Source organism: Aphis gossypii, chromosome 2 (assembly GCF_020184175.1).
Source record: "Aphis gossypii isolate Hap1 chromosome 2, ASM2018417v2, whole genome shotgun sequence".
In the NCBI taxonomy this organism is placed as follows: Eukaryota; Metazoa; Arthropoda; class Insecta; order Hemiptera; family Aphididae; genus Aphis; species Aphis gossypii.
Genome location: NC_065531.1, coordinates 15619767 through 15641585, shown reverse-complemented (window position 1 = coordinate 15641585; position 21819 = coordinate 15619767). Strand labels below are relative to the sequence as shown.

At 28.1% G+C, this 21819-nt stretch overlaps 1 protein-coding gene across 1 annotated transcript in view; it reads left to right on the top strand.

Annotated features, from left to right (window-relative positions):
- The window catches only part of LOC114126312 (alpha-mannosidase 2), a 125995-nt gene that overhangs the window by 52347 nt on the left and 51829 nt on the right, over window positions 1-21819 (top strand). The gene's annotated exons all lie outside the window — the stretch shown is intronic.

The window sequence follows — 21819 nt, the reverse complement described above, 5'->3', positions numbered from 1 at the left end:
TATAACACTATTACTGTACCGTGATATTATATAATACATGAGTTTACGTATATTATATAATATTTTGTGTGACTCGTTGCTCTATATACGTCGCGTCTTGTTATAATTTTCTAAAGCTTAAATAGATATAATATTCAATCATGATGCGTCTTCTGGTATATACAGTGTTGAATCCCAGTCAGGTTAGGTCAGGTTAATCCCAGTCGCACTAAAGTTTAAATACATTGATTGGAATTTATGTGTATAAGATATAGGTACCTACATAAAATAATTTTAACTGTTTTTTTTTAATTTTTTTTTTTTTTTTTTTTAAACACTTAAACTTTAATTATGGGTTACTATATATATATAATAAAAATACAAAATTATAGGCAATATATACAACAATATATAGATAATATTTGTCAGATGGTTTTATTCAGACTTTTGGCTAGGTATTAGATTTCATGAATATATGTGATCTTGATTTTTTTTTATGAAGTATTTTAATAAGTATTCATCGTTTATAATTAAATGAACGTGATTCATCATAACTTTTCAATTGAATTAATATATGATATTTTGATAAAAATATGACAGTTTATTATATAAAATAATAATATATAATACATATACTATATTATTATACCAAATAATTGTCTCGTAAAAGATGTATATTATTATTTTGTACACGAGCTTATTGTTATTGTCGGTGTAGAATCACCATAATACGACTTATAGTATTTATCGCATGTCAAAACGATATTACTCTATATTCATTCAAATCGTTATTATGCATTTAGAACTACAAATATTCTTATAACTGGAGACATATATATACTTATTTGTATGCATTAAGCCGGTGCACTTTTGAGACTTGAATTATGACGTACTTACACGGTTTAAATATACCTAATACGGTTCTTGATAAATTGTATTCAATAAACAATAATATGTAGGACGTAGGTATTATTTATATTTATATTATATATTACATATATAATATAATACGATCGCTGAATATTGCATTGTATGTTTAGTATTATATACTCATCACGCATTATATTATTTATGTAATGTATGTATACACAAAATATGGTACGCATTGTGTTAGCTTTAATTTTCAAAACAGTGTGTATATTATTCACGTAAGTGCGCTGTGAGAATGCTAATACTATTGAATTACGCGCAAACTTTAAGCGAATACGAAATAACGCTCTAAATGGAATCTTTGCGGCGTTTAACGATGTTTTACAATCTTAATAATGGAGTTGGGTGAAATCTCGGTCTTTCACGTGTTATAACGTAAGCGCACGCCGCCCTAACGATTTACATAGTACGCGCTCTCGTCGCGGATAAACCGTGAAAATCTCCAACGAATTAAAGGCAAATTCTATAATTTCTAATTTATTTTATAAGCTGTACATGCCATACATAATATTATTATATACCTTTGTAGGAAGAAACTTAAGGAACGCATGCGGCCAGTAAATGCGTCTTTGCGAAAATTAAGCCTCTATAGGTACTTAAGTTATCCATTCTTTGCAGTTTACGTCATAATTAATATGCATTGATAATTTGAGAAAACAATGGTATAAGACAAAGTAACAAACTTGAATAATATCGTCAAATAACACGTCGCTTTAAATGTTACAATAATCGAATTAATCATCAAGTAGGTACTCACACGACTAGTTATACAAAAACATTCTTGGAATCTAAAAAATGAATTTTTAAAAACGTTTAGAATATTATTACTTACAATAATATGTATTTATTTTTATAGATTATCAAATAATATAATCGATAACTCATTTTTATTGAGCCTGATAAAATTTAAGGTTATTATAATCACAACACTCACAATGACCATTATACTGTCATCATATATTTCTCATAAAACTATGTTTTAAATCACCCCGTTAACATTTCTAAGTAGCGTGGCAATAATTTAGATGTAAATAAAATTTAAGTAGTAATTATCCCTATTTTTATGCTTAAGTTTTAATTTTATTATTAATATTATTATGAATAATAATATAATTTTTTTTTTTTTTGTTCTTAGTCCATTTACTCAACTTTTTAATTAATTATTATTTATATGTAATATTGTTATTACTATTAGTTATTTGGTACAATATTTGAAATTTGAAATCGGACAATTGTGCGTAAAATAAATAAATATATATTATCACATCAAACATCGAAATGTGCTCTAGGGCGACACCTGTCAACCGGTCGAACAAAACGGTTTTTAGTTTTTTCAGTTTCACGGTTTATAAATATACCTATACATCATCGATCCAACGGTAACACGTTAAAATAATAATATTCAGTGATGATGTATACGCTCAATGTTAAATTCGTAATGACATAATATTATATAGGTACCGCCCCGAAGCCTTATTATCGACCAATTAGTATTTATTTATTTTAATTGACGTTTATTGTTTTTAAACAGTGAAAAAAAACTTAGTTATAACAACGTGATGTGCGGCGTACCCGTTTATAATAATAATATGGGTTCGCACAATCTTTTTAAAATCAGTGGGTATAGATCACGCGAACGAAATTCCTTATACCTTTGCCGCCGTAACGGTGTCGCTAATATAAAAGTTGCCAATAACCGCGACGCCGTTGTCCCTTCTCAAAGCATTTAGCGCGTAAAACGTACATAATATTATTCTAACTACGTCTAAACACGTACCTATGCGTATATCTTTCTACAATATTATACCTAATATAAATACCCCTCGACCTGCGCCTTTGCCGAGCTATACAGGACGATTAACCAAACATATATATTCACTCATTTGTCTACTCGTTTGTTGCATTTATTCTTAGATAATATTATGCAATTTTTAAAAATCTGATGTTTGAAATTTTTAAAGATCTTTTTAACCTAAGAAGTCTCCTCTGAAGATCAAAACATTTAAACTCGTATTTTAATTAAAAACCTTACTTTTCAACTGTTAATTGTTTAGAAAATATTTTTTTTTTTTAATGTTTACGTATCATCAAAATCAAAATTTGAACAAATAGTTTTTTAGTTATTTAACTTTATTCATAAAACAGAAGTTAATCGTTTGAAAAACATAAGTTTTTATTTCAAAAACTTGAAAATATAGTCAAAAAGTATATTTAAAAATATCATAAATCGGAATTAAAATAAATTCATTGTTAATTGAGAAATAAGGATATGCATAGGTACTTGATGAATCATTCTGTATATATTATTATACTTATAAGGTAGTAAAGCGGTGATTTCTCGTTTTCTTGTACTGAATAAAAAAAAAAAAAAAACGAAAAAGCACCGCTATGGTGTTCACCCTGTACACACCAAAATATCATGTACGATATATTATACTTATAATATTATTGCTTTCATTTTATTGTATGTGTATTATATTTGTGGTTGTTGTCATAGTCACCGCAGTAGGTAATGATAATCAAAAACAAAAAAATTCTCCACAAATTGTTTTTTTCACATTATATACTAATACTATAAAGGTACATGATGAATATATAATAATGCAATACCTATCTACCTATTAAATACTGTTAGTTTTCACGAATCCGCATTAACGGTTTTAATCAACCATACCATCACGATAACGTTCGACGCTTATCGTACCACAGACATAACATCATTTTAATCGTCGTGATATACCTGCTACCTATATATATTATTGGTAGGTACGTGTTTGGTTACGATCAGAGTTATTATTATTAAATTTTAATTTCCATTCGACAATAGGTATAAAAATAATTATTGTGAATATTATAAAACGACAACGGCGCGGCGCTAATTATGATTATTTCACTACGTGATAACTTTGATTTTTAAAAACTAAAATAATTCCACGATAGCTATATTAGTTGTATGGTACCTTTATACGCCATTAGCTGTAACAGTAAATAATAAGTAAGATTTTGACATTATGCCAAGTAGTCTGAATCGAAGGTCATAAATTTCAGAGAAAATTGAATAAGTTCTCGGTTGACGAAAAATCCTGGTCCTGTAATGGATTCTAATAAGTTTGTTATTTCAATATTCTAAGCAGCCCAGCTGACTTTACAATGGGTTCTGAGAAGTTTTTACTGTATTTTTTATTTATTGATTTTTGGCAGTTTCTACACATTTAAACAAAGACTTACTTGCACTCGCCGATTTCCTCTATTTGGATCGTACCTATAGACTGATTAAAAACGATTTTGCTTTCCTCCCTGAGGACGAGCTTTAATATTTGTTTTAGGTTACTGAACATTTCACAACACCACAATGCTCTGAGAATAAAATAAGTATATAAATATAATATATATGCTGAAAATAGATAACAACCTCCATAGCACCGTCGATCGGAGAAGTTATTTTCAATTTCAAGTAGTTTTGTTGAAAATAGCAAAGAAACAGCGAACACCAATTATTTTGAACAAAAACTGTATTATTTTCGTGTAAACAGCTATATGTATGTAGCATTCGATAGTTCCCGGAGAGACAAAAAAGAATCCTACCCTCACTCGTGCTATACCTACACTTTTTATGTAAATCCTTCGATCCCACGAATGACGTTGGATCTGAATTAATTTACGACATTGGTCCACGATCCTTTTTCTTTGTTGAAAGGTACAATTCGTGCGAATAGTTGTGAAATACACTATATATTATGGACAATACAGAGTGATTCATCAAACCTACTTGGTATATTTTTTTTAGTTATGCATTTATTCTATATATTTTTATATTTGTAATTTTTAATTATTATTATTTAATAATAACATTTTCAGTTACAATTTATATTAAGGGAATATATTTATTCATTTTTTTTTAAATTACCTTTTTAGCAAAAATTGTGAAGCAAAGAATATCGATATATCTAAGTAAAAATTTGAATGATTAGTTTTTGAGTTATTTAATTATTAGTCTGTGTTGAAATTTTTGAAAGACATTAGGGAAAGGCTAAACACTCTAATATGGCTATAGATATTAAAAAAATCGTTTATTTGAATTATATTACCTATTATTTGTAAAAAATCTCAAGTTTTTAAAGTACCTATACTAAATAATAATACCAAAATCTAAATATGACATCAATTCTCTAAAAGTGTTTTAATAACTACTAATATCTTTATCACATGAATCGAATTTCAATTTATATACATTAAAATTTAAAAAATAATTAATTTTTATAAAAATAAGTAAAATAATATAAATAATAAGAAAATTATATTAATATAAAATCACCAAGATGTAAAACTAAATTCATAATATTATGTTTTTAAGCTTTGATACATAATATTGCGTTTGAAAACGATTTTCATCAAAGCCGTTACTATAGAGTGATGCAAGTGAAGCACTTGCCTTAGGCTCCTAATGCTGGGGGCCGCAAAAATATTAGATGATTAACTTAAGAAAAAATATTAATTATTGTAAATATGTACTATATTATTGACAATATAATGTTTTAATATTTTTCATTACTGCGCACCGATCCGTAAACGTAATATTATATTTATTTTGTAATGTCTTTTTTTTTAATTTTGTTATGGCTCAAGTTATTCGGTATGTTGATGTAATTCACAATGGAAAAGTAATTACATATGAACAATTTTTTATATTATCAAACTGTCGTAGAGCACATATTTTTTTTGGACTCACGTCTTTAGATTCGTTTTTATCATAATATAACACCCATCAACTATGGATAAATAATGGTATATTCTATTGTAGTAATGGCTGTATAACATACGACATAATATTAAATACACATATTATTTTTGGTCAATCATGACTGCTAATGTGTGTTTGCAGGGGATAACTCATCCCGTGGGCGGAAATAGGCAACGACACTTGACTTTTCGTTGGCACCGTTTATCCTGTACATACACTCGTAAATTGTCGATTTTTCGCGTGTTGAAACCGATAGAGATATAGACTTACGCTATATAATCCACGATAAAACATAACACATAGACAATAATATTATATATTTTATTTGCACGCGCTCGATCTGCACCACTCGATATTATCGTCGTCTACATTAAATACAGTTTCCGAGTAAAATATGCTCGTTTTACATGATATCATAATATTTTATATAGGTATATTGAACATATTATGTGTGACGCACACACTACAGAGTACAGACTAATATTGTTCGACCCATTAAAATGATGCTTATAATACGCGATATTATATAAAATATAAGTATATGATATATACATGTATAATTTTCAAATCTATTGTCATAAACCCATTTTATATATAATACACAAATTTATAATCCAAAAATGTCTCAATCAAATTTTAACTTTTAATATTATACGACACATAGGCTGATAAATTTTTTTCCGAAAATATTGCATTTATTATATTACTGATATTGGATTATTATAATACTGTATATAGAAATAGGTACATATCGTGTTATATCAATTTATATAACTATATAACTCAAAATTTAATAACATCTTTATAATATATGCGTGTGTGTGTGTGCGTACGCAGGATTAAAATAATGTGATCCTTATATATTCGTATGTACTAAATATTTTATTGGGAAAAATCGCGTGAACTTTAAAGTACGTATATAAATAATAATAACTGACAATATTATACGATTGTATTGCCGTTATATGTTGGACACAAAAACTTACTGAAAATACACCGTTTGAATCGTTTGAATATATTACCATTCCATTGTATTTTGGTTTTTTGTTCTATATTTACCTTATTGTATAATTACTGACGTTATTGTGCATTGTGCAATACATCAATGTGCAGAAAAAAAACGAAGGGTCGTTTTTATTTTGAACTTAAAAATAATACTATTTCAGATAAAAAAAACTTTTCCTTTGACATGTATTATAATATAATATCTTACCGGTACTCGTATTGTCTGTCATCGTGTATCTCGAAATTTTATATTTTGTTTCACTTTAATTTTAGTTGATGTACTTTCATAAATAATACTATCTAGTCAAATAAAAATGTAAAATACAAATGTTCCTCATAACTAATAAGTAATAATACCATCACCTGATGTTATTGTTATCGTAATAAAAAATGCGAATAGAAACGTTCTCACGAAAATTATATATGTAGTGTATACCATATATAGTATTGCGAAATTAAATGTATTTTTTTTTAAACAAATGTTATTAAACATTTTTATAGAACTAATTCATACAATCTTAAAGGCGTTTTGTAGTAATACATTTTAATCAAGCTTAAAGTTTTCAAGTTTTAGTGATTTAGTTATTTATTAACTTATCGTGCTGAATTTCAAATAATTGTATGAATTGATGAATGTTTCAACGAAAAATACTAAAAAATCCATAATTTAATTTAATATAATATAGTGAGCCAAGAATGTACGATTTTTTGTTATTAAAATAATTTGTATTCAGGTACATATTAGACCGATATAATATAACTATTATCGTTCATTAATTATTAATTATTGATGTTACTTAGTAAATTGACTTTTAATATCCATTCCGCTATTCTATAGTGTATTGTTGTACATATAATGTAAAATTACTAATTATTTTAACATAAAACTGTAATAAATAGAACTAAATTATGTAGGTACATTATTATTATTTTAAGATAGTGCGCGGTTAATCTGAATATTTTATAATTATGACGTATATTTCAACGACAATAAATACATTAAAAAATACAAGATTCATTATAAATTTTGCGTAATATAGTCACTTAAAAAACTCGATAATAAGTTCCTTTGTATACATAATATAATATAATAAAAATAAAATATAATCATCTTTTCTATGCTACATTATTATTATTTAGTATAATTGACTGGGCTAATTAAAAACAATTATTAATATTAAAAACTTTTTTTTTGTTAATACCCACAAACCTATATTGATTTACTCAAAACCATAAAATATATATATTTATTTTTAACCATTCACATGATTGTATCTATATTGTAATTATCGATTATTATAAATGTGGGTGTCGCGTGGAGTTGGACCTTTAATTTAACCAAACAGGTGCTATATTTTTCACGACAGAAATAAATATAACTTATCGGGCAACTCTTAATCTTCGACCACATTTCGAGGCAATGGATATTAACGTTATTAAATTAGATCGTCTTAAGATTAACGTTTCAATGCAGTTACTTATTTAAGATAACTATATGTCTATATATTTAACAAAGTTTTTTTCAACATCAAAATACAAGTAACGTAAACATAACGAGATTATTTTCTGCACGATAAAGCTGTCTCGAAAAATTAGTTTTCACTACGCACTATATATAATGTATAATATTTTATATAAAACTTTGTATCTCATACGCGTTTCAGAGGTGAAAAATTGAACATTTTGAACATTTTTCAAAACGGTTTTTTCATTAACATCGCAAAAGAATTTTGTCAGTGACAATTATAATTTAATGAAATGTTCTATTTTTCAACTTAATATTTATACTTGTTTAACTAGAAGAAAAAAATAGTACCTATTGTAACTTTACTCACATTTCGCTTTTTGGCTATTTATCTATATAGTATATAGGTACACCATATAGGTAAAAATATAATACATCGTACATATTATTATAAATATTTAATAATTTCGACTCGAATCGTTTAAAAACAACAATATCCATCGTCGACGATACGTGGCGTTATATTATTATATATAATATAAAACAAATCTGAGTATATGCGCGTTAAAAAACCTCGCCTCGGTTCGTTTATCGGCGACGGGATTTCAGCTGTGGTTGATACTGCGATGGGTTTGGCGATTGATAACGGTCGTCGAGCGGCGTGCGTGACAGTTATTTAGCTATTATAGCTGTGCGCAGCATCATTTCCGGACGTCGAGACGTTTATTATAATGTATTATAATAACGAGCACAATCTGTAACTTTGCACCATATATATATATATACAACGTTTTCCCGTTTTATCATGTTTATGGTATATTTACAGGGTGTGATTCACCAAGCATGCTCGCCTAAATAACGAAACGTGCAGCATTTTTTTTTTCGATTATCATTACTTCGGTGACTATAATAACATCCGCAAGCATATGTACATATAATGCAAATGAGTATACAGTAGGTATATGACCTCAATACCTCATATACATAAAGCGTGGAACACTACTGCAGTATTTTCCTGTTTTTTTTTTCATTCAACCACGACTTAGGAAAATGGGAAATCATCGAATCGAGCTTCCCTGTATATATATAATATACTTTGTGATTCATTAAACATGCTCACTTCTAGTTTTTCGTTTACTAATGCATTTATTTAATTCCTGATTTTTAGATTTTTGAATAAATACATTAATATTATATTATAGTCCCAAATTTTTGACATTTTTTGTACTACGGTGATAAGAACTTTGGTTTTACAAATGAGAATCTCTTTTTTTACTTTAAATTATTTTATAAATAAATTTAAAAAATGTTGATATCAGAAATTAATTGAAAATTTTAACAAGCAGTCGCCAGTCACCATAAATTTTATATCTTTAAACAATTCAAAAACTATACTCATTCAAATTTTAATTTCAAAAAGGAAAGAGAATTCTCATTTGAAATATATAAATATATAATATATTCGCTGCAAGGCACTCTTTGGTAGTAAAAATATTTTTTCAAAATGTTCAAAGTATGGTGTTTAAAGTCTGTATATTTAAAAATACCAAAAACCAGATTTTGATTTACTACATCATTATAGAAAAAAAGGAGTTGAGTATGCTTGGTCTTGGTGAATCGCTCTGTATACAATTAAGACTTAGAAACGTAAAATCGCACAGTAGTATAGGCTCACGCTTTGAACCTACTATATAATATAACGAGACCAATTATGCGAAAAAAAATGTTGAAAGCCCGCAATAAAGACGTAGTTATATCGACAAAACACAACGAGTTTTCAATGTAAATAAATAGACATTTTCGGTTTAAGTGATTTCAACATGAACTAGGTACTATATTATTTATAGGTGTTTAAAATGATTTAATTTAAGCATTCCTATTATTTACTTTTTCCAACACTGTTATAATAATTAGTATAGAAAACAATATGAAGAATTCCGTTTCTTTTTCGACTTTTATTATGTATAATGTGGATTTATATTATTGCATGTTGTATTATTAGTGTTATTTCTTTTTCTGTGTTAAAATATGCATATTTTTCGGATTTATTTTCAGCGCATGAAATCCCAGCTTTTGGTTGTTACTGCAGCTTTTTTCGTGTTATATGCAATCATATATTTATATTTTTTATTTAATTCAGTATAATTCAATTTTAATCCAATAACAATAATAATAATAAGAGCTGATACATGGGATTCCTAGATTTTCTTATACTTACTATTGAAAAGTTGACTTAATTTTCTAGGTACATTACAGTATTGATTAAATTATTATATTGGATGATATATGTATATACATTGATTGTATTACTTATTAGACTGAATTTCACGTAAACTTTTTATTAGCTACATCTTTACATCATTATCGAAACTGTTAAATACAGTCTTGACAATCGGAGGAACTTCTCGAACTAGTTAATTCTGTACAATGTCGTTTTGTATACTATTTCCTGTTATTCTATTATCCATTATTTCTATCTAATATCATTCGGTATGTGGTCATAATGTGCCTATATAATCTATATTTAGTCAAATCCGTTTAGATGTATTGAACCCAATTCGGTTACGGGATATAAGTTCTGTGTGAGTGCAGTAAGCCATATATTATATCACCAACTCGTATATTATGACAACGGCAGACCGCACATTTTTTACCCGTTAAACGGCCTGAGCAATGCGACCGCGTATCTACAATAATATATAATAATATATATCGTGACCGCGCGATGACGTCCTGCTGCAGCCTTTCACAGTTGATATATATGAATAAATATTATAAACATATAATATGTGTATATAAATATTATTTTCTTTTCTTTTTAAATAGCACCTGCAGCTGCAACATGCGTTTCGATATGATATATATTTTAACCGGTCTTGCAGCAGGATGGTTATTTTTACTATTTCGTCGGACGCCGTAATTTGTATACGTCAGGATGACAGGATAACAGGTGAAAATCGTCCTTTTCGTACATACAAATCTACATATATACATTATATATAGTGCATATGTATGTAATATATTACCTATGTACATTACATTACTGCAGACTTGTCTCCAAGGCACAAATTGGGCCTTAGCGCGCGGCCATGCGTTTTTGAAATAGGTATAAAATATTATTATAATACGTAGACAGCTGTTCAGTCGTGTTCGCTCGTAGCTATTTTAACCATAATGTACCCCATATCGAGGATCGACAAACCAAATCCAAGATTTTATCAATAGAAACATTTTAAGTTGTAAATTAGAAACATCCGCTGAGGGTAGTTATGATATACGTATTTTAAATGGTGCGAACATCAAAACGATACGTTTTGGTGTACTTGGCTTAGCTAGATAGTATCAAACCTAAACCTAATATTATTTGTAATCAATTTTACAGAAATATATCATCTACTGTTCAAAAATAGTCTTTATTGTAGTTGTTTTAAGATTTTTAATTTCTATGATTCGTTATATTATATTATCACAGTACCAGTGGCGGTTTTGGATGTATTTTTTTAGTGAGGCAACGTACCTGTGTATTACTTCCCATCCCTTCATAACAAAAATTAAACTTATACTGAAATCGATTTCATTAGGCTCTGTGACAATAGTAACAGTTTATGATTATCTAATATCTATATCTATGTGTTGTTGTTTAACGTGCTGCAATTACAGCTGCGGGCTTACCACATTATCTACTCATCTATTTTTAGTACTCAGAGGCGATGAAAAACGAGCCTCACGATGATCATTACGCATGCGCAATTTTGCTTATTAAATAGTCGCGTGCATTCGCGTACTTACATGTGTGTGTGTGTAATTCATGTACACAAGTAACAATTTAGAGGCGACGTTACACGGTGCCTCTTCAACGTCATCGGAATATTGCCGCCGGCTGAAATATGAGGGTTTGTTTACGTTATAATTATTTCGTACATTTCTTATCAGTTTATCACTATTTTTGTTAATAAACGCGGAATAATATTATTCAATAGTAAAATAAATGATAATTCATATTATTAAACTTCGTAAACAAGATTATTTTATAAATACGTTAACAATTGTTGGCGAAATGTGTGCTATCGGTGAGCTATGAATTATATTTTTAGAGTATTATTTACTACAAAATTTTAGGTGAGGCACCGCCTCACTTGCCTCACCCTCAAAACCGCCACTGCACAGTACTACCTATAGGTAATATATAGTAAACCACAAATGTATTTATGTGGAATTATATTATGTCGAACGCAAAACCGTAATAGCAAGCTATTTCTGCGAGGCAATCGAACAGTTCGTTTAAAACGTACAATTTATTTTATAAGAGTGAATTTAGATAGTTTATTGTTATTATTATCTTCGTACCATTTTCAACATTATATACGACGATAACCTTTTTGCGTTTATATAATAATGTTTTGCAAAAGATTCTCAACCATCTTATCTCTGCTCTCTTTTTCAATTATAAATGTCCCCAGAGAAACTTTAAATCTTAAATGTTATGCGAGAGGTATTTCGACTGTTACATTAGATCTCTGACGCTATTTGTTTTTTGTATATTAAGCATAAATTAATTTTTAAATACTTCTTGTAATATGTTTATTTCTTCCAGATGTTTATTGTTCTTGATAATTTTTGAGTAATATCATTGTATAAACGCTTATATTATTTAATTGTATTACATTGTGTACCTACACTAACGGACATAGTTATTGCTTATATTATATTATAAACCACAATAAAGTCCTCTTTACTTATTGTTTGTACCTACGCGTGTTACTCATAAATAGTTAGGTATTTTTTATAAACTTAGAATATTAATTATTCAGCAGCTATGATGATATTAACTAATTAATTAAACAATTGAATTGATTTACTGTAATATTATACACAATTGACTATGACTTGGTGTCTTAATCACATTGAATAATAATAATGATAATATAATGATAATATAATTAAACACCGTAAAATGATCAATAAACTTGTACCATATTGTGTCATACTATGTTTAGACCGTGTCATTAAAAGCACTCAAATACGTTTAAATATTTAATGTATGCGTACGTACATAATTCGGAAAACGTGTCTAATTGATTCATTAATTTTATATGACCTGCCTGTATGATATATTGTATTATATTGTATGGCGTACGTGTTTTTATTATGAATTTTATTTTATGATCTATTTCGTTAAAGCATCCATCACACCGCGAAATATAATATGCAATCGCTCGGACCTGTGCGTTAAGTTCCGTTGATTTATTATGAAAAAAAAATGTAATATTTTAATATTACAATGTCCGCCTTAGTGATATCTAAACCATACAAGATTTCGCGAAAGATCTCAGACACTCTTAATTACCGATCTATAATAATCTAGTGTAAAGTATAGCTTATGTACCTATATAGTCTTCGCTACGTTAAAATATATAGTTATAGTCTGATCAAATTTGATGATTCGTTTGTATTATACTCTCATATGACTCATTCTATTAATCTTATTTAGCTATTATTCTCTCCTTTCCCTTGCCCCACGTTAAAACAATTAAATCAAATCCATAAAATTATATATTATAGGCACAGTTAGTTAGAATGTTTTTTTTTTCGTTAATTTTTTTTACATATAACAGCTTTCTTCGTTAGACACATAAGATGCACTAAATATTAAAAATATCTCTCTACTATTGTTTCGATCGCATTATGTAATATAATAATAATTAATGTATTGTAATTTCAAAAAATCAATTTCCCGTCATGTTATCAATAACACCTTTCCGTAGACATATTTTACGAGTATTGTAATATATATATATATATATATGTATGCTGTTGAGTTTATCTTACTGTATCTTACAATATATCATCGTATTTAATGTTCTTGTAATATTTGCGAGCTTTGCACACGCTATAATAGATACTACTGCTGCAGTTGGCTATCTTCGAAACGTAATTTTCTCATCTCCGCCGGGTGAGGGTTTCACTTTAATCTTCAAATCCTGTCAGTCGGAGATCGTTTTATTATCATAAGGAATATCAAGTTTCAGAAATTACAGATATTCTGTATTGTTACAATTAAATAGACTTCATATAATTCGTGTAGCAATTTATGATTTTTCCTATTTGTTGTCAAATTCTTACAAACATAATGTAAACCGTTCCTTGTCTTCTTAAATAGTCTTGTATGAAACCGTCAGAAATAAAGTTGATATTCCCCAAACAAGCTATGATCGAAAATACCAAAAAAAATATTAACTTTTTTCTGTTACTATATCATTGTGTTACATATTACAATATATTTAAATTATTCGCTGATTCAAAATGCTTAAAAAATTAACACAAGTTTCAACATTATCCTTAAATCTGTTTAAAAATATTATAAATGCTTCAAAAATAATTTTTGAATTATTATTAGTTATTGCAATTTCTCTTAGATTTCCCTGAATTTTCTCACGTTTCTGTCAAATTGTATTCCTAGAAATTATCAATTTCTAAACTGAAAGTTTAGTGACAGTTTTTAAATTGAAATATTTATCTAAAACAAAAATATAGAATCGTCAGATGTATTGTAAGGAATTATTTTGTGTCTACAAAACGCGAGATCAACGTGTAATTCATGTGCGCGTTTCAATAGTAATATAATATCAACAATACTATACGCGTTTTCGCCGACCACACTCGTTATCGTTTAACGTGTAAACTGAGCAAGTAATGTAAAATGAATAATAATAAGTAATAACGTTTAATGTTAAGCGTAATACAATAATACTATAATAATAAATATTGGAAAAAAAAATGAAAATTGGGAGGGAGAAGTATGCTGAAATGTGACATAAAAACCACGGAAGTGGACGGAGTGGACCTGCAGTGACAATATTGTGGAGAAGTAGTTAAAAATTACTAAGGATTTATTGACTAGGATTTTCCGCAATTCTCTGGGGAAACACACATCAACGTTCGATATGTACCTGCGTCGTTTCGATTTTTTTTTTTATTTTTATTATTATTATATATTTTTATTACATCCATCTTTTTTTTTTTGTATGTGCAAACGGATCGCGATACTCGTCTCTCTGGGCTCATATATAACCCGTCATATCTGCTTTTCCCTGGAGGTATTCACGGGGCTGCGGGACAAAATAACACACCGACCCGCCCTCATATGTATCTCTTCCCTATGCCGACCAAAACTCTTCGTTCTCTTACTTCTCTGCCTTCATTGTTTATGACGGTCGCTGGGACTGAAAGTTTTCTCGTAGCTAACCGTTAGAAAATTAGGACGATCGAACGTAGTGCATTTATATATTACGCATTTCTATAGGTTGTTCCTTCGGCCAATTTTACGACTTAGACTCGTACCTATAGTGTTTTTCGTTTTTGCATTTTTATTTTCAAAAATGCCTACTATTATTCAGTATTATAATTCTCCGTAATCAATAGTTCTGCTGTAGAAACTGTCACAAGGTCATACACTTTTTATAATACGTCAAAAAATATACAAAGGTATACAATATATGATTGTCTCGTTTTCTCTTTCCTGGATACGAAATTATGTACTCCTGACGATCTGTGCCCATAATATTTATAAAAATGGCCGTTGTAAGGCTTTGTGATATTTGAGGATGGTTTAAGAGTACAAGTTTAAAAAAAAAAAAAACCCAGAAGTTTTGCAAAAATATGTGACGTCCACCAAAGCTTGATTATTTTTATTATGATGGTTGGTATATACATGTTTACTAAATAAATGTTATTGAAAACGACTTGTGTATAGTGTAGGTAGTTATAATATTATTATTCATATTGTGGAATATATTATGGGATTTAACTACCTACATTAAGCGACTTTGATTTACAGTGAAAAATCTGTTTTTTGCGACGGCAATAATTATCGAAATAAATAATATATATTATAATATTTAAATAATATATATATTTGTATGGTATCGGTAAAACGATTCGACGCCGTTTGGGTAACGCTTATTGGCGTTTATAATAATATCCAACATTAACATATTTATATAATATAAAGTCGTAAATGATATATTATAATAAATTATAATAATACTATAGTATATAGGAAAATATATTAAACATTATAAATGCGTCACAGCAGTATATACGCACGCCGCCATCGCCTGCAGATTTTGTATATTGTTTGCAGAGACGAAATGTCGAGAAGAGTGAGTTCACAACTGTAAAATCGTATATATTTAGTGTGTGTGTGTGGGCGGATGTGTATGTATATATTGTATAACGAACTTTTGTTGTATATAGTTAGGTACGTGTCTTCACGAGCAATTTTCTTTGCGGCGAAACCGAGTATAATAAACGCCGTGTATATTTGTGTGTGTGTGTGTGTATACGCGCGTCCGTCTTTTTACAATGTTCGTGTTAACAACATCCAACCACTCGCTACACATACAACACACGCGCACATAGTGTTACTGGTGCCGCAGACATTGAGAGATCCCCGCGGACAGGTCGGTCACGTTTTCCGCAAGAAAAAGGAACTGCACATAATAGGTACCTATACATAGGTATAATATATATTATAATATCTAAACTGTCTACGGTGAATACGTCGTTTTTCGGTGAAAGCGTTTTCGCAGAACTGTGTACGACGCACCTATATACAGAGTGTTTCGCATAAAGTATAAGCTCAAACCCGTTTTTCCGTTTTCCATTATTCAAATTCTAATTTTTAAGATCCCTTAAGACCGTGATTTCAAATTCTCGAGATTTTTTTTTTTGTATAGTGGGCGTTGCAAACTTCAGTTGTTAAAATTACAATCCTCTTTCCCTTTTTACTGCATCTAAAACTATACTATTAGTTTTTCAGTTATTAAAATGTTAAAATATTAAAATCATCATAGCACCCATATCTTTCAAACCAACATCACGGAACTATTATTATCTGTTGTAGTAAACAAAAAATCAAATAACTCGAAAACAACTCATTTGAATTTTGGTCTTGATAGGTAAATAAAAATATTTAGAAAAATTATTTGCTGCATAATTTGTAATTGCAAGAAAAAAAGGGTTATCATTTCAAAAACAGAAGTTTATATCTTCACACTACAGAAGTATACTTAAGTATACTATACCTATACAATTTCTATGTTTTGAAAGTATATATGATGGACGATAAGGGAGTATTTTTAAAAATTTCGAAAAACAGATATTAAGCGACTGCAGTATTCTTGAAAAAAAAAATGTGATGAGCATACTTAGTGAATCATTCTGTATATATAATATACTTTTATACTCGCACAATAGCACGCTGTCCGTAGTATACATAAATTTTACATTGAATAGTATATATCGTAACATAATATGCACTATTATGTTACTATATGTTCTAAGCACGCCGTAAACAAAAACATAGAAAATAGCAATGACTTGCACGTCAGCTAGATGCGTATTTTTGACTCACTCGCGATTATAGATAGGTACATTATAATTTTTTACTGCGTTTTTAATGAATTGAAAACTATACAATATGATGACAATACAGATAATTTACACTGTATTATATCGTGCATATGTAATTAATAACACCGTGTTTACCTTGTTGACTTTTTTTTTGTTTTTTTTTTTTTTAGCACATATATTATACACCTTACCTATTAAAAAACCGAAAACTGGAAAGTCGTAAATGGCACATATTTTTTTTTTTATATACGTCACCTCAATAGTACTTTAAGTTTCACTTTATGCTTGACAATCATTTTTGTATCAAAACTATTAATGAAATACTAACAAATTATACCTAATAGGTTACGGCTAAATTCACTTTTTACTTTCGGAAGGTTACATAGTTTTCAGTCTTTTATAAGTACAATATCGAGATGTCACTTCAAAAGAAAGTGCTTGACACATTTCTCAGTCATTTTAATACACTTACAATAATATAATATACTTATATATTTGAGTTATAGAAGAAAGTTTTATGAAATGTCAATGGATACGAATAAAATATAAAATCTACTTTAATAACAATGTTTTATTATGGAAATCACATTCGTCAAATTATTAACATTTTGCTTTGTTCTGTCGTCCTATAACTATTACATATTATTATGTAGTTTTATTCAATAAAATACCCATACCATATTTTAATAAACACAATTTAAAAAATAATATACCTTATTTTTACAATTACAGAAGCTGATAGTAGGTTGGTTACTACTTTACTGCAGTTTTAGTATGTAATACTATAATCTAGTTATTATGTATTAATAATAATAACCTTTTACTATGCATTTTTATAGTTTATTAATATTATGTATAAACAAACTGTCTTACTCGATTAACTTTGTATGGATTTTTTTTCATTTATTTATGCGAAAGATGAGTTTTTAAATCTATTGTAATAATATATTTCAATTAACTTTTTTATAGTTTATTTTTCCTCCTATAATATTTATCTTTTGATGAGATAATAATAGAATGTTTATCTATCGATATTTGGTGAAAATGTCTAGGCACAATGTGGCCAATAGCTTTAGAAATATACACATAATAATATAAAATATAAAAAATGAAAAAAAAAAAAAATTTCGTAAAAGTGAGATACTACCTTTTTCGCTGGGGCAGTTGATATAAAATGGTCAATATAAATAGGAATTTCCAAACATAAGACGGTCAGATTCTCCTTGGAATATAGGTGGATACTTGATGTGACATAACAAAAGGGACAGTAACTATAGTAAATTAATGATCAAACTAATAATATATAGATGGAAAATTATAGCTTTTTAAAATTAATGATTTATTCACACCTTTCTATCTGGATGTTAATTCGAAAAACATACAAAAACTAGAGATAGGAATGAATTAGCTCTAAATTGTTTGAAGTGAAATGAATTTGAACCTGTAACAAATCAAATCAATTAATAATAAATTATGCTTAGAATAATATAATAGTGAAGAAAAATTTAGTGACAACAATTATTAAAAGCCATTTCATGTTCATTGAGAATTTTAATTAATTACGTATGTGTATGTTTTAACGTGACGTATAAAATATTTAATACTTTTTAATTGTTAGCTAATAATACGCTATATATTAATAATAATGTACTCAATATTACTCGGTACATAATAGTATAATATTTGTATTATAGAATATGATGCTTATAAAATATATACCCTGTAATACTACGTGAGTACCTATACCTATACCCAATTTTATGGTATAAATTGTTTTTATCCGTGGCTATTATATATATTTTATTTAATATATAACTGTATCAGCCTAGTGCTAGGTTATACTTTAGAATATGTATCAACTATACATTTTTATAAGCCATTGTATTACCACGGAAATTTTTGATTTAGGCACTTTTATCTTGTTTTATAAAACAATATAAGTAAAATAATGTAAATACATATTGTTATATTAATTTATTATTATTATTTATAGTAATCCCTGACAACATGCCCCATTGGGATTTATTTAATAACTGCATGTATTTATAATCACAAATTAATTAATTACTGTAAAACATACATATAGAAAAGAGATAAAAAAATAAAATAAAATTATACATAGGTAATACGTTTTTGTTATTTGCATTGTATAAGAAGAGAAAAAGAAAAAATAAAGCGGAAAACAATTAATTTAAAGTTTGATTTTGGAGATTGTTGTGTTAAATTATCTTCTATGAATGCAGCTTAAAGTAAACGATTATCTATTTTTGTCATTTTAGCTTGTTTGAATTAATGTATTTTCTTCTTTTAATGGCATTAAATCATTACACTCTTTATTGCTACACTTTCGAGTTTTTGATGTATTAACTATATAATAGTTCGAACTAATTACGAAGTACTTTATACGTAGGTACGACGAAAACGGCTTAACTATAATATATTTAATAATAATAACATACCCTGTAACGTGTTGTAATGACAAATATACTATACCTCCTATGAATACAGTGCATAATTATATATAGGTAATAATAAATATATGCATGGGCGTCCATTTTTGCGAGGACGTGTTACTTCCTCCCCCAGGAAAATAATACTAACTTATAAAATATTACCATGATATTTACCTAATGACTTAGACATCATAAAATAAATATTTTAATTACCTACATTATAGGACGAAATGAATGAAACGATGAAATGCGTACTTAGTTAATTTGTTCGATAATTCATAATATATATACCTATGTATTTGGTTGTATTTGATTTTCTATTATTTTCCTATACTTATTTGAATTAACTATAATACATACCAATAAAAACATTAATTATATAAATACATATTTATATGTTGAAATATAACATTACGCTTTTATTTAGCTTAAGTTTGAGATATTTTTTTCACTCTTTCCCCTCCTCATTACTTACAGGCGCCCACGAATATATATGTATACGATATACATATTAAATCGCTATTAGGTACTATACCAGACACCGGTAACATAATATCGAATATTATATTATATTATATTATATTATAATTTATGATTTACGTCATTACGAGCAATGTTGAATACCATTCAAACCGAAAACTTATCGTATTATTATTATTATTATTATTATTATTATTATTATTACTATTATCATTATCGTCATCGAATACTGTTTCAACGCGATCATTCGTGAGCACTTGGTTATTTAAAAATCAATAACGAAGATGCGATGTGTATCTGAAACGTCATCAGCTGTCTCGCGATCGGCTGTCACGTACACAAAATGTGATAGCTGCAGCGTACACCAGATATTATATATATATATTCTATATTATAACGTAATATATATTGTTTTGTTTCGGATGTCCAATTTCGTTATATCTGCACATACAAAATCTATGTATAATACGTACACGAGCAATATGTACATGTTATATACATCACAGCGTATCCGACCAATATAATATATATATGATATACTGCCGATATAATATACGAACGCACCAATGTCAATTTCGCCTAAATTTTGTACACGCTTCCGATGCGCATTGCATGATTTTATTTATTTCCGTACCGTATATACAAGTCGTAAAACAATGACCGATACTTTTGAATCGTTATTATATTATACTGTATCTATTGTAAGCGCATTATTTGAGTAGGTCATACGTGAATTATCATATCAATGACCTGCAAGCGCGTACCATATATAATATATAATAAAGCATATAGGTAGGTCACACTTGAAACAGTCATATGATATTGTTTGGTTTATACTTTTCAATCACGATTATATTATATTATACCAGTCAGTGGCATGTTTTTTGGAGGGAGGTTTCCTCCGTGTCTATTGACACCCCTCGATTTTTAAAAAAAATTAGTCCATACAGTTATTTGTATTTTACTCATAAACCTATTAAAATATTTATATCTAAACTACAAAAGTGAAATTAATTTTATAAGATCTAACGTCTTGACTCTATATGTATATTCTGAATAGGTACCGAAAAATTCGAATAATCACCTAAAATACGCCACTGCAGGTACCAGCCACTATAACTATGATTTTGCGTAAACGTGCAGTAAATCTTTTAAGTTAAATAAAAAATATACTTATTTACAAAATGAAATGAGGTGTGAATGATATACGTAGACTATTACAATATACATAGATAGGTACTAGATAGATATAACACCATAATAATTTATACAGTAGGAATATTGTAAATCAATGATGAATGATACCTATTGCGGCTATAGATTATGTATATCAAATTCAAAAGTAAATTGTA